This window comes from Convolutriloba macropyga, chromosome 5 (assembly GCF_964194025.1).
Source record: "Convolutriloba macropyga chromosome 5, txConMacr16.3, whole genome shotgun sequence".
In the NCBI taxonomy this organism is placed as follows: Eukaryota; Metazoa; Xenacoelomorpha; order Acoela; family Convolutidae; genus Convolutriloba; species Convolutriloba macropyga.
Window position 1 is genome coordinate 4,982,393 of NC_134472.1, and position 14,947 is coordinate 4,997,339.

The 14,947-nt window shown below is 35.6% G+C and overlaps 1 long non-coding RNA gene across 1 annotated transcript in view; it reads left to right on the forward strand.

The window, feature by feature from the left end:
- Window positions 1-11,422, forward strand: part of LOC142339737 (uncharacterized) — a 31,664-nt gene extending 20,242 nt beyond the window's left edge. Inside the window, exon 2 of the long non-coding RNA XR_012759026.1 lies at window positions 11,212-11,422. This is a non-coding gene — a long non-coding RNA (uncharacterized LOC142339737). The remainder of the gene's footprint in view (window positions 1-11,211) is intronic.
- The last annotated feature ends 3,525 nt before the right edge of the window (window positions 11,423-14,947 follow it).

Consider the following 14,947-nt stretch of genomic DNA (forward strand, 5'->3'; position numbering starts at 1 on the left):
TTTTTGTTACTGACAAAGAGAAGTTTCAAGTTTTTCTCGAAAGTGACCATTTTGGCCATATCTAGACTCAAATCAGACTGAATGCAGATGCTACAAACTGATGAACTACTAAGAACTAAGAAAAAGCAGACATATCTCATATCACCTACATCTCGAGAAATAGAAGACTTTTAGAGAAGACTTTTTGTTACTGACAAAGAGAAGTTTCAAGTTTTTCTCGAAAGTGACCATTTTGGCCATATCTAGACTCCAATCAGACTGAATGCAGATGCTACAAACTGATGAACTACTAAGAACTTAGAAAAAGCAGACATATCTCATATCACCTACATCTCGAGAAATAGAAGACTTTTCGAGAAGACATTTTTTTAAAACTATTATAGAGAAATTTCCATTTTTTGTGGTAACTTTACCGTTTAACTTATTCAATACTGACAGCAGTTTTTCAGCCGCACAAGTCAGCTCACGAAAAACCGCATAACAGTATTTTCAAAGTTGTAGATAAAGAGAGTTGTCACAGAAAAAATTTAGGGTGGTGGTCCTGTGCCGCAAACTGTAATTTCCACCACAAATCTAACTTTTCTTCCAAAACACTTATTCTGACCAATTCTTCGGAGTATTCAGAATTGGTTGGACCATTACGTTTGCGTTTTGTGCCAAAAATTGAGAAAATCAAAAATTAACGAAAAAACTGAGCCTTTAAGTTTTAGCGTCTAGTGCGGCAAATTGCAATTTCCACCACAAATCTAACTTTTCTTCCAAAACACTTACTCTGACCAATTCCTTTGCATATTCAGAATTGGTTGAACTAGTATGTTTGCGTTTTCAGACAAAAAGCGAGAAAAAGCAAATATTAATGAAAACATTGAGACTTCAAATTTTAGCGTCTTATACGGCAAGTTGTAATTTCCATCATAAATCTAACTTTTCTTCCAAAACACTTATTCTGACCAATTCTTTTGCAAATTCAGAATTGATTACATCCATTTGTTTGCGTTTTGTGCCATAAATCGAGAAATAGCAGACATATGTAATATCAACTACATCTCGAGAAATAGAAGACTTTTAGAGAAGACTTTTTGTTACTGACAAAGAGAAGTTTCAAGTTTTTCTCGAAAGTGACCCTTTTGGCCATATCTAGACTCAAATCAGACTGAATGCAGATGCTAAAAACTGGTAAACTACTAAGAACTAAGAAAAAGCAGACATACCTCATATCACCTACATCTCGAGAAATAGAAGACTTTTAGAGAAGACTTTTTGTTACTGACAAAGAGAAGTTTCAAGTTTTTCTCGAAAGTGACCCTTTTGGCAATATCTAGACTCAAATCAGACTGAATGCAGATGCTACAAACTGGTAAACTACTAAGAACTAAGAAAAAGCAGACATATCTCATATCACCTACAACTCGAGAAATAGAAGACTTTTAGAGAAGACTTTTTACTGAAAAAGAGAAGTTACAAGATTTCTGAAACTTTTCTTCCAAAACACTTATTCTGACCAATTCTTTTGCATATTCAAAATTGGTTGAAAGAGTATGTTTGCGTTTTGAGATAAAACCCGAGAAAAAGCAAAAATTAACGAAAATATTGAGCCTTTAATTTTTAGCGTCTAGTGCGCCAAATTGCAATTTCCACCACAAATCTAACTTTTCTCCCAAAACACTTATTCTGACCAATTCTTTTGCATATTCAGAATTGGTTGAACTAGTATGTTTGCGTTTTGTGCCAAAACCCGAGAAAAAGCAAATATTAATGAAAACATTGAGACTTTAAATTTTAGCGTCTTATACGGCAAATTGCAATTTCCACCACAAATCTAACTTTTCTCCCAAAACACTTATTCTGACCAATTCTTTTGCAGATTCAGAACTTGTTGGACTATTATGTTTGCGTTTTGTGCCAAAACCCGAGAAAAAGCAAATATTAATGAAAACATTGAGACTTTAAATTTTAGAGTCTTATACGGCAAATTGCAATTTCCACCACAAATCTAACTTTTCACCCAAAACACTTATTCTGACCAATTCTTTTGCAGATTCAGAACTGGTTGGACTAGTTTGTTTGCGTTTTGTGCCAAAACCCGAGAAAAAGCAAATATTAATGAAAACATTGAGACTTTAAATTTTAGCGTCTTATACGGCAAATTGCAATTTCCACCACAAATCTAACTTTTCTCCCAAAACACTTATTCTGACCATTACTTTCGCAGATTCAGAACTGGTTGGACTAGTATGTTTGCGTTTTTTGCCAAAACCCGAGAAAAAGCAAAAATTAACGAAAATATTGAACCTTTTGGTTTTAGCGTCAAGTGCGGCAAATTGCAATTTCCACCACAACTCTAACTTTTCTTTCAAAACACTTATTCTGGCCAATTCTTTTGCAGATTCAGAACTGTTTGGACTAGTATGTTTGCGTTTTGTGCCAAAAATTGAGAAAAAGCAAACATTATCGAAATTAGTGAGACTTTAAAATTTGGCGTCTTGTGCGAAAAAAAACTTTGCGTTTTGTGCAAACTTTTGAAGACTTTTTTAAAAGGATTTACATCAAAAAATTTTGCTTTATATAACTACTCACAAGCCCTCATTCCAATGCCAGCAGGAAAATCTGGTTGTTTCCCGAACTATTACCTGTTGGCATTGAGGCATACATGCTTTTACATGCAAAAAAAAAACTACTCACTTTCTGAACATCTGGCTCTCGATTCTCAATCGACCTCGATTTGTACGACAATACAGTTTTCTTGGGGATTTTATAACCCAAAAAAGATGACGAATTCATGAGAAGACATGAAATAAAACCAAAACCTGATCGAAAAATAAGACTTTCATAGAAGACTTTTTACTAAAGTTTTCAAGCAAGTTAGCCGTTCTGAAAAGCTAACTTTTACCAGAGGCAAAGTATAGAAAAAATGACTTTTCTATTACACTCTAGGTACACATGGGACACTCCATGCCGAGTTTGGTTCGATTTGGACAACTCCTTGACCCGATGAAGAAGACCTGTTTTTAAAATTCGCTAATAGCGAGAATCGCAAATCTCCGTATGAAAAGCTAACTTTTTTCCTGGGCAAGCTATAGCAAAAATTCTTTTCGTTTTACACTCTAAGTACCCATGGGATACTCCATGCCGAGTTTGGTTTGATTTGGACAACTCTATGACCTAATCAAAATGACCTATTTTTCAAAATTATTTAAAATTAACTATACGAAATAATCGCAAATTGCCGTATGAAATACTAACTTTTTTCCTAGAGAAGCTATAGCAAAAATTCTTTTCGTTTTAGACTCTATATACACAGGGGATACTCCATACCAAGTTTGGTTCGATTTGGACAACTCCTTGACCCGATGAAAAAGACCTATTTTTAAAATTCGATAATAGCGAGATTCGCAAATCTCCGTATGAAAAGCTAACTTTTTTCCTAGGCAAGCTATAGCAAAAATTCTTTTTGTTTTACCTTCTAGGTACACATGGGATACTCTATGCCGAGTTTGGTTCGATTTGGACAACTCTAAGACCTAATCAAAATGACCTATTTTTCAAAATTATTTAAAATTAACTATGCGAAATAATCGCAAATTTCCGTATGAAAAACTAACTTTTTTTCTAGGAAAGTTAGGCGGACCATTCTTTTTGCATTACAACCTAAATTTTCCTGGTAGTCTGGGATATCAATTTGGTTCAATTTGAACAACTCCTTGACCGATGAAAAAGACCTATTTTTAAAATTATTTATTTGAAATAATAGCAAATTTCCGTATGAAAAACTAACTTTTTTCCTAGGCAAGCTATAGCAACAATCCTTTTTGTTTTACACTCTAGGTACACGTGGGATACTCCATGCCGAGTTTGGTTTGATTTGGACAACTCCTTGACCCGATGAAAAAGACCTATTTTTAAAATTCGCTAATCGCGAAATTCGCAAATTTCCGTATGAAAAGCTAACTTTTTCCTAGGCAAGCTATAGCAAAAATTCTTTCTGTTTTACACTTTAGGTACGCATGGGATACTCTATGCCGAGTTTAGTTCGATTTGGATAACTCTATGACCTAGTCAAAAAGACCTATTTTTCAAAATTATTTAAAATTAACGACTCGAAAGAATAGCAAATTTCCGTATGAAAAACTAACTTTTTTCTTAGGCAAGCCATAGCAAAAATTCTTTTCGTTTTCCACTCTAGATACACATGGGATACTCCATGCCGGGTTTGATCTAATTTGAAAAAGTTTTTGACCATACGAAAAAGACCTATTTTTAAAATTCGTTATTCGAAAAAATCGCAAATTTCCGTATGAAAAGCTAACTTTTTTCCTAGGCAAGCAATACCAAAAATTCTTTTTGTTTTACACTCTAGATACACATGGGATACTCCATGCCGGGTTTGGTCTAATTTGAAGAAGTCTTTGACCATACGAAAAAGACCTATTTTTAAAAATTATTTAAAATTAAATATTCGAATTAATCGCAAATTTCCGTATGAAAAACTAACTTTTTTCCTAGGCAAGCAATACCAAAAATTCTTCTTGTTTTACACTCTAGATACACATGGGATACTCCATGCGGGGTTTGGTCTAATTTGAAGAAGTCTTTGACCATACGAAAAGACCTATTTTTAAAATTCGTTATTCGAAAAAATCGCAAAATTCCGTATGAAAAGCTAACTTTTTTCCTAGGCAAGCAATACCAAAAATTCTTTTTGTTTTACACTCTAGATACACATGGGATACTCCATGCCGGGTGTGGTCTAATTTGAAGAAGTCTTTGACCATACGAAAAAGACCTATTTTTAAAAATTATTTAAAATTAATTATTCGAATTAATCGCAAATTTCCGTATGAAAAACTAACTTTTTTCCTAGGCAAGCAATACCAAAAATTCTTTTTGTTTTACACTCTAGATACACATGGGATACTCCATGCCGGGTTTCGTCTAATTTGAAGAAGTCTTTGACTATACGAAAAAGACCTATTTTTAAAATTCGTTATTCGAAAAAATCGCAAATTTCCGTATGAAAAGCTAACTTTTTTCCTAGGCAAGCACTACCAAAAATTTTTTTCTGTTTTACACTCTAGGTACACATGGGATACTCCATGCCGAGTTTGGTTAGATTTGGACAACTCCTTGACCCGATGAAAAAGACCTATTTTTAAAATTCGCTAATCGCGAAAATCGCAAATTTCCGTATGAAAAGCTAAATTTTTTCCTAGGCAAGCTATGGCAAAAATTCTTTCTGTTTTACACTCTAGATACACATGGGATACTCCATGCCGGGTTTGGTCTAATTTGAAGAAGTCTTTGACCATACGAAAAAGACCTATTTTTAAAATTCGTTATTCGAAAAAATCGCAAATTTCCGTATGAAAAGCTAACTTTTTTCCTAGGCAAGCAATACCAAAAATTTTTTCTGTTTTACACTCTAGGTACACATGGGATACTCCATGCCGAGTTTGGTTAGATTTGGACAACTCCTTGACCCGATGAAAAAGACCTATTTTTAAAATTCGCTAATCGCGAAAATCGCAAATTTCCGTATGAAAAGCTAAATTTTTTCCTAGGCAAGCTATGGCAAAAATTCTTTCTGTTTTACACTCTAGGTACACATGGGACACTCCATGCCGAGTTTGGTTCGATTTGGACATTAATTATTATGATGTTTAAAAAAATTACACTATAAAGTTAAATCTCGAAAGGAAAATGGAGGCTGCTTTAGGTCTCCTAAAGAGAATGAAGAAGGTATTGGCCAAAGATACGTATTGGCCAGACCGATCGGACTTTGACCACTTTTGGCCAGACAGACCAAACAGACTTTGACCACCATTGGCCAGACTGAACAGACTTTCTCGAGACCATTGGCCAGACCGAACAGAGCCATTGCCAGACTGTTGTGCAGACTTTGGGCCAGACCGAGCAGACCTCTTAAGAGAGCCCGAAAAATCGACAGCACGCCAACTACGTCCCCAACATGAGGTGCACAAAATCCCAGCGGGGGGGAAACCGACTAACCGGCGTCTCAACGGGGCAGGGGGGGGTGGTGCACCTCATGCGGGCCCGAGGCCCTCACCTTAGAATAATAGTATTATATAAGTATAAACAAGTATAATTTTACATAATGATTTACCATTCTGATTCTGTGACACGTGCTCTGTAACTACACTGAGTCTGGGCAGCTACCAAAACAAGTCTAAAAGTAACATCTACAGTTCCGTAACCCCTCACAGGGTCAGTTCTCCTGTTTCAGCAGGTGAAAATGAGGGTATCTTTAACAGCCAATATTTCGAAACTGGCCGATCGAAAACCAACCATACTGGGACCAACAACAGTACTCCTTAAAGTACGCTCTATGGCAAAAGATCATCTAAATCGGTCCATTCTACGAGGAGATATTGCATATTTAAGGTACCGTACGAATCCCGTCAGAAACGAGGAGAGGTGACTTGCAGACCAAAAATTGACCATCTAAACTACCAAAAATGCCCTATAAAACATATATGTTGATCATCCGCATTATCGGGGGAGTCTAAAGAACCAATTCTCGGGGCTAAATTCGTCTTTTTTGTTGGTCTAAACTGTACGTACACGAAATGTACCGGACACGAATTGGTAAAAATGGGGGTATGTGTCCTGGCCAATTTCTCGAAAACGGCTGAAAGAAACAAAACGCTATTTACAGGGATTCAAGTACGGCTCAGGCTGAGTTCAAATCAACAAACAGATCAAAAATCGGTTTACTCTACGAGGAGATATTCCAACATAAAGGTACCGTACCAAATGTCAAAATTGACGAAGTACGGCTCATGTTTCGCTAAAATTCACCATCTTGACTACATAAAACTGCATACAAAATATATATGGGGAGACTCCCCACTAACTGAGGATTTCAAAACACCCAACTTTCATAATATAGTTCAAAGCTTCAAGGTGTCAACGGGGTCACCCGCTGGTGTCAACCGCTTCTGGGGCTTAAATCGAGGGCAAGTTTACTGGCCAATTTCTCTGAAACGGCTGAACCAAAATAAACACCTATAGTACTGTTTGTAGCACTGCTTGAGATACGCATCATATTAAAAAATGAGCACAATCGGTACATTCTTCAAGGAGTTATAGCAATTATAAGGTACCGTACCAAATGACCCAAAAAGCGAGGTGACCGCCATTCAGAGCCGAAATTGACAATCTCAACTACATAAAATACCATATAAAATATATATGGGGAGACTCCCCACTAACTGGGGATTCTAAAACACTAACACTTGCTGGGTAAATCGCGTGTTTTGTTGTACCGAAATTTGGGTCAAACAGAACAACCCAAAAATTCGACTTTTTTCAACTTTTAACATTAATAAGTTTTTGATACGGCTGATTTGAGAAACCAACTTAAGACTGCAATCAAGTCAGGTTTAGGGCCAACAAAACGCGACAGTGCCCATCCAATTTGGTACAGTAGTTTGTGAGAAATCGTCAAAGACATGAAGCGTACACCGATTTTTGGGCATTTTGGAAACCCCAATATCTGGCAAAATCACGCAAAACGACTTAAAACGGAACCACGTAGACAAATCCGAAGGCAATCCAAGTCCACTCAGTGGTTACTGAACACCCACGACCCCTACTGCGATGTGAGAAAAAATCCCACCTCGCCTTAAAGGCCATGGGTGTTTTTTGTGTTTTGATCAAAAAAACTCAAACAAGATTTTCATGAGTTCGCTAAAAATGAATAATTGTTGATTTCCCAATAACTAATGATTCGAACAGCTTCATCGACCTAAAAAAAGCCTGAATAACACAATTGGCAAGCAAAAATAACACAATTCAGAAGAAAAAAGACATCATTACTGAAAAACATTTAAAATTCCATTATTCTTTAAATTTTTAAAATTTACAGCTTAATAACGTTCTGAGCCGGCCATATCAGACAACATTTGAAGACTGCAGACCTTGTGAGAACTTACAGTCAACAAAACGCGACTATGCTCGGCAAAATTGGTAGATTAGTCCGGCAAAAATCGTCAGAAACAATAAGCGTGCCATAAAAAATGTAACTTTTAATTCAATTTTTTTCAAATTTAAACCTTGATAGCTTTTTGATTAGGCCAATTTGAGAAACTAATTGAACGCTAATAGCAATGAGGGTTTATGGTTGACAAAACGCGACAATGCTCTTTTAGTTTGGTACAGTAGTTTTGGAGAAATCGTCAAACACATGAAGCGTACCCTACTTTTGGGCTATTGGGAGACACCAAATTCGGGCAAAATCACGCAAAAGGACTAAAAACGGTACCACGTAGACAAATTTGAAGGCAACCCAAGTCCACTCAGTAGTTATTGAACACCCACGACCCCTACTGCGATGTGAGAAAAAATCCCACCTCGCCTTAAAGGCCATGAGTGTTTTTTGTGTTTTGATCAAAAAAACTCAAACAAGAATTTCATTATTTCGCTAAAAATGAATAACTGTTGAATTCCCAAAAACTAATGATTCGATCAGCCTCATCGACCCAAAAAAGCCTGAATAACACAATTGGCAAGCAAAAATAACACAATTTAGAAGAAAAGAGACATCAATACTGAAAAACATTTAAAACATCATTAGTCTTTAAATTTTTAAAATTTACAGCTTAATAACGTTCTGAGCCGGCCAATTCAGACACAATTTGAAGACTGCAGACCTTTTGAAAACTTACAGTCAACAAAACACGACTATGCCCGGCCAAATTGGTAGTTTATTTCGGCAAAAATTGTCAGAAACAATAAGCGTGCCACCAAAAATACAATTTCTATTTCAATTTTTTCAAATTTAAACCTTGCTTGCTTTTTGATTAGGCCAATTTCAGAAACTAATTAAACACTGCAAGCATTGAGGTTTTATGTTTGGAAAAACGCGAATATGCCCGTTCAGTTTTGTACAGTAGTTTTGGAGAAATCGTCAAAGACATGAAGCGTACCCTATTTTTGGGCAATTGGAAATTCGGGCAAAATCACGCAAAACGACTGAAAACGGTACCACGTAGACAAATTTGAATGCAATCTGAGTCAACTCAGTAGTTACTGAACACCCAAAATCTCTACTGCGAAGTGAGAAAAAATTCCATAAAGCCAGGGTGTTTTGTGTGTTTTGATCAAAACAACTCAAACAAGAATTTCATGATTTCGCTAAAAATTAATAAATGTTGAATTCGCAATAACGAATGATTCGAACAGCTTCATCGACCCAAAAAAGCCTGAATAACACAATTGGCAAGTAAAAATAACACAATTTAGAAGAAAGAAGCCATCATTACTGAAAAACATTTAAAACATCATTATTCTTTAAATTTTTAAAATTTACAGCTTAAAAACGTTCTGAGCCGGCCCATTCAGACAGCAGCTGAAGACTGCAGACCTTCCAAAAACTTACAGTCAACAAAACGCGACTATGCAAGGCCAAATTGTCAGAAACAATAAGCGTGCCATCAAAAATAAAATTTTTAATTCAATTTTTTTTCAATTTAAATCTTGATAGATTTTTGGTTAGGCCAATTTGAGAAACTAATTGAACTTTACCAGCAATGAGGGTTTATGTTTAACAAAACACGACAATGCACTTTTAGTTTGGTACAGTAGTTTTGGAGAAATCGTCAAAGACATGAAGCGTACCCTATTTTTGGGCTATTGGGAGACACGAAATTCGGGCAAAATCACGCAAAAGGACTAAAAACGGTACCACGTAGACAAATTTGAAGGCAACCCAAGTCACTGTAGTTACTGAACACCCGAGGCCTCTACTGCAAGGTGAGAAAAAATCCCACCTCGACCTAAAGACCAGGGTGTTTTGTGTGTCTTGATCAAAAAAACTCAAACAAGAATTTCATGATTTCGCTAAAACTGAACAAATGTTGAATTCCCAATAACTATTGATTCGCAAAGCTTCATGGACCCGAAAAAAGCCTAAGTAACACAATTTGCAAGCAACAATAACCCAATTTAGAAGAAAAAAAACATCATTACTGAAAAACAGTTAAAACATCATTTGTTTTTAAATTTTTAAAATTTACAGTTTAATATTGTTCTGAGCGGGCCAATTTAGACACCAATTGAAGACTCCAAGCTTTAATAAAAACTTACAGTCAACAAAACGTGACTATGTCAGGCCAAATTGGTAGAGTAGTTCGTCAAAAATCGTCAGAAACAATAAGCGTGCCCCAAAAAATATAATTTTTACTTCAATTTTTTTTTTCAAATTTAATCCTTGATAATTATTTGACTAGGCCGATTTGAGAAACTAAACAAACACTGCAAGCAATTAATTTGTAGCTCTATCCAAGAACTATGTATGCAGGGACAGTTTGTAACCATAAAACGGTCCCTAAAAAAATATTTTATGGCGTTTTATAAGTACGGTACCATAAAAGTGGATTTTTTGTTTTTGACGTTTAGTAAGTCTGAGACTGGTCTTTTGATTTTTTTTGGATGATAACCTCAAAAAATCGGGAATTTTTTAAAACAGAATTTTTAATGGAAAATTTGCAACCATAAAACGGTCCATAAAATTTTTTTTTATGGCGTTTTATGATAAGTACGGTACCATAAAAGTGGAATTTTTGTTTTTTGACGTTTAGTGAATCTAAGACTGGTCTTTTGGTTTTATTTGTAAGATAACCTCGAAAAATCGGGAATTTTATAATACAGAATTTTTTATGGAAAATTTGAAACCATAAAACGGTCCATAAAAATTTTTTTTATGGCGTTTTATGGTAAGTACGGTACCATAAAAAGGAACTACAGAATTTTTACATTTTATGCACAGAAACGTTGTTTTGGAACCGCATGTAGCTCTTTCGACTGGTTATCAGCCAAACTCAAAAATTTTAATGATCGTTGTATGTTTAGTAAGTTTCCATAAAATCCATATATGGCGTTTTATGATTAGTAAGTTTCTTTTATGGTGGTCAACCCGGGATTGAAGTAATGCGTGTTAAGAGAAAACAAAGGCTTTACTTTTGGAGGCTTTATTTAAATCCATGCTGCGTTCACCTGAAAACCTTCAAGAGATTGGTCGAACGGTAATGAAAGAGTGCCTAAATGTATTAAAATAACATATTTGAAAGAGAGGGGGTTTGAAAGGAATGATCTTTTTATTAGGAATTTGTTGACCGTATTGTTCCATAGAATAATCTGGGAGGGGATTTGTTTTAGCATGGCTTTCAGTCCTAAAGAGATTGGTTGTTTTAGAGCGCGTCATTTAGAAAAATGACTTCTCACAAGCTGCAATCGCACTGTTTGTCAAGAATTGTGCGAAAAGGTTTCTGATGTGCAAAAGATTGTGATAACAATGTGCAGACAACAACTAGTGACAATCCTACACAACTTTAAACACGACACAGTGTCTTTGAAATCAACTTATTGTTCTAAACAAATTTTATATATTTAGTTTTATCATATATCAGTTTTTAGAAACAAGTAATCAGAATTATTCGACAACTTCAAAATAAAGAATGGAACAAAAATTGTACAACAAAATGCTGTTGAAAACTTTTGCAAAAAATATGACCAAGACCCCGGTTGTTCGGACGCCTGCAAACACGTTGAGGTAGTTAAATGCGTTGTATTCTTGGTGCAGGAAACCAAAACTAACCAGAATGACCTTTTTTGCCAGACAATGAAGGTGGCTCTTGGAGCTTCAGTTTCAATCCATGATTGAGTTTTAATCATGTTTTAATATTGAAAATTTAACTGGCATTGTTTATACCTATGATTAGTATGGACTGTATGATTTAATGGGATTGAAAAAAAATTTACTTTTTTTCTTGTACAGAATGATGCCCAAACCTATTGAGCATCAATTTGAAATTTTGCAGGAATTCAGATCAAAATATTTTTTCCTGGACAGTGACCCTAAATAGAATTTTGAGTGCTTTTAAAATTAAAGCTAATGTTTAAAAGATTGCTAATGCTGGCTGATTTTTTAGGACAATCAAAGCCAAATATGACGCATCCTAGTGTCGACTTTTGCTCCGTTAAATCATTTCAGCCTGACTTTTTGTCAAAAATTCGAGAATAGTTTTTTGTACTTTTTACTGAGGATCAGATCGCAATGAATACCAAATTCTGCCTGAGAGTATATGAAGTTAGAGTTGGTAGTAAAACAGAAAGATAATTGAAACAAGAAAACTGAGCTGCTAACTGACCTTTTTGGGTTTTGTGGCCAAAATATTTGCTCATTTCTAGAAAGGCAAGTAAATTTTTTCTGCAATGAGACGTACCCCAGTCGAGACTAGATGGTTATCTTTCAAGATTCTGCCAAAATATTGCAAAAACTGCCTATCTTGCAAGATCTGGCAGAAACAGGTTATCTTACAAGACCTGGTAGAAAAATGGTTATCTTGCAAGATCTGCCAGCAAAATAGTTATCTTGCAAGATTCTTGCAAGTTCGTTCCGGTCGAGCTGTCCTCTTATTGGCTCTCATTCATGCAACACATTTCGTTTTGAACAAAAAATTCACTTAAGAATCAGTTGCGTGTTTTTAAGAAAAATATACATTTGAATAGATTTTAAATCTGGAAATATGAAATATCTGAAAAAAAGAACAAAATAAAGTTTGCCTTTGAGAACTGTTAACACAAAAGAAATTACTATTAAAACCTTTTTTCCTTCACCTTTATCAAGATTTACAAAACTACACGTCTAGATTAATGGTTTTGATGAAAAATTATGTGATATTATTCTTTGCATCTTAAACAGCTTCTTTTCATTTAATTCAGCTCCTTACGCTTAAGTTTTCTTGCCATTGCCCGAAAATGTGATTACTCACGGCTTGCCATTTTTTTGAGCTGCGAAGGACTTTTGAAGAGATTTCGCGCATATCTCTTGCTGTCAAAATTACTCGCATTAATCATTTCATCTTGTAGGATCTTCTGCAAAAAAGTGGATATGTTAGAGGATTCTAACAGAGAAATGGTTATCTTGCAAGGTTCTGGCAGAAAAATGGTTATCTTGCAAGATTCTGGCAAAAATCTTGCATGAATCTGCCAGAATCTTACCAGATAACCATTCGAAATCGACTGGGGGTAGCTTTACCAACAAATGAGTTGTTTTGCTTGCAATAATAACGTATTCAAACCATTTCTGTTCTAATACTCGATGTTCCCTATGTTATAGTTGCAGTCATTGGGAATATATAGCTTAAGCAATAATTCAAATTATCCGATTAAAAATGCCGGAAACACTCAATTCAAACCATATATTCAGCTCTGGCGTTTTAAATTAATCGTCCTCTTCAATTCTGTTTCGGTCTCAATTGAGTGTAAAAGAGTTGTTCCTTATTGTTGCCACGGACCCGATTAAATGAAACCATTCTTTATATCTGACCACTACACAAAGGTAGAGTTTATGGCAAACATAATTTCAGCTCTGGCTTTGGAGGAATAAGTTTTTATATAATTTCTTTTCGTGAGTTTAGCTAGTTCCGTTTTGGTCTTAATTTTGGGTAGCGTTTTTGAAAAAATAATCTAAACAGCGGTTTCTAAGTACTTCTTTTTCTGGGTTTGGCTGTTTTTATAGACGAAATTCTTGGTTCTGATCAGCGTATCCAAGCTCAAACCGTGCAGACATTGAAACTGTTCTGTTAAGATCAGATTATCTATACGATGCCGCCATCAGTACTCTAGACCATGTTCTGATGACTACACAAACTCTGACAGACTCTCAAGACGCTTATCAGACCGTTCAGTTTCTGGATGCAACCCTGATTAGACGTTCCAGACCCTACGTAGTGCTGCAAGACTCTGTCACTGATCTTTACCCCCATGTGCGCAACCCAAGTACGTCTACTCGGAGCTGGATTTGGTCACGCGGTGCGATTAAATAAATTCACCCAACTCTCCGCTAAAAGATTATATTTCATCAAAAATTCAGGCGCGGTAAAATTAACTTAGCTGCGAGTGTGGTGAATTTGGGTATATTGATTGGTCGCTTTAGCGGTGAAATTACATATTTTGGCATTGCTTGAGATGAATTTGTGTTAATTCGTCAGTTGGTTTAGCGGTGAAATTGCATAAGTTCACCAAGTCCGTTAAGCTCCTCCCAGTTACTGAGCACGTGTCATTACATGATAAATCACTATGTAAAATTTTGGCACGTGCGTCTGGGGGGTGCAAATAATATGCACCCACTAAGCTGGGGGGGGGGGGCACAAACGGATCAGATCCAAATTTTCCATAGATCTGCGTTCGGTGGCTATGCAGAGCATTATCAATCACGCAACGCGTCAGTTTGTTCACTCCTGGTAAAGAAAACAAATATTTTGTTCACGGTGGGAAAAGGATATAGTGAGAATATCCGAAACAGTCACCTCATCCGAAACAGCCATCCAAACGAGGTTTGGGCCCTGCATTTCACAAAATAGTCGGACCTGTTCCAGGGTTCCGTTAATGTCTCCGAAAAGATTCCAACCGAACGATTTACAGGTTGCTTTTGAGTCTGTGTAGTTGAGAAAGTAGAGTTGAGGGGGAAGAAAGCGAAGCCAATCTATCACCTGAATCACAGACAGAAAGAGCTTAGTTAACATGGTATTACTTTCAACCCTTATGCTATAAAATCCAATTTCTTACAAAATAACTTTTCAGATTTGTAGTTTTACATGTGTGCTTAAGTTCATATTAACGGATTTCTACAATAAAATTGATAATAACATTCTTCAGATTTTAGTTCATTTCCACATTCTATGTAATACTGAATAAAAACCATTTAATACCCGAATAAATAATACTACCTTTCGTCAAACTTTACCATAAAATTTGGCACAGTTTTTGAATTCTTTCAAAAATAATTATCATTGAATAACTAATAATCATCATAAAATTATCATTATGTTCTTCCAGATTATCGGCAGTTATCTAATGTTACTGTTTTTTTTTGGTCAACGGAAAACTTCATTAATTCAAACTGAGAGCAGAATGGTTATAAGTA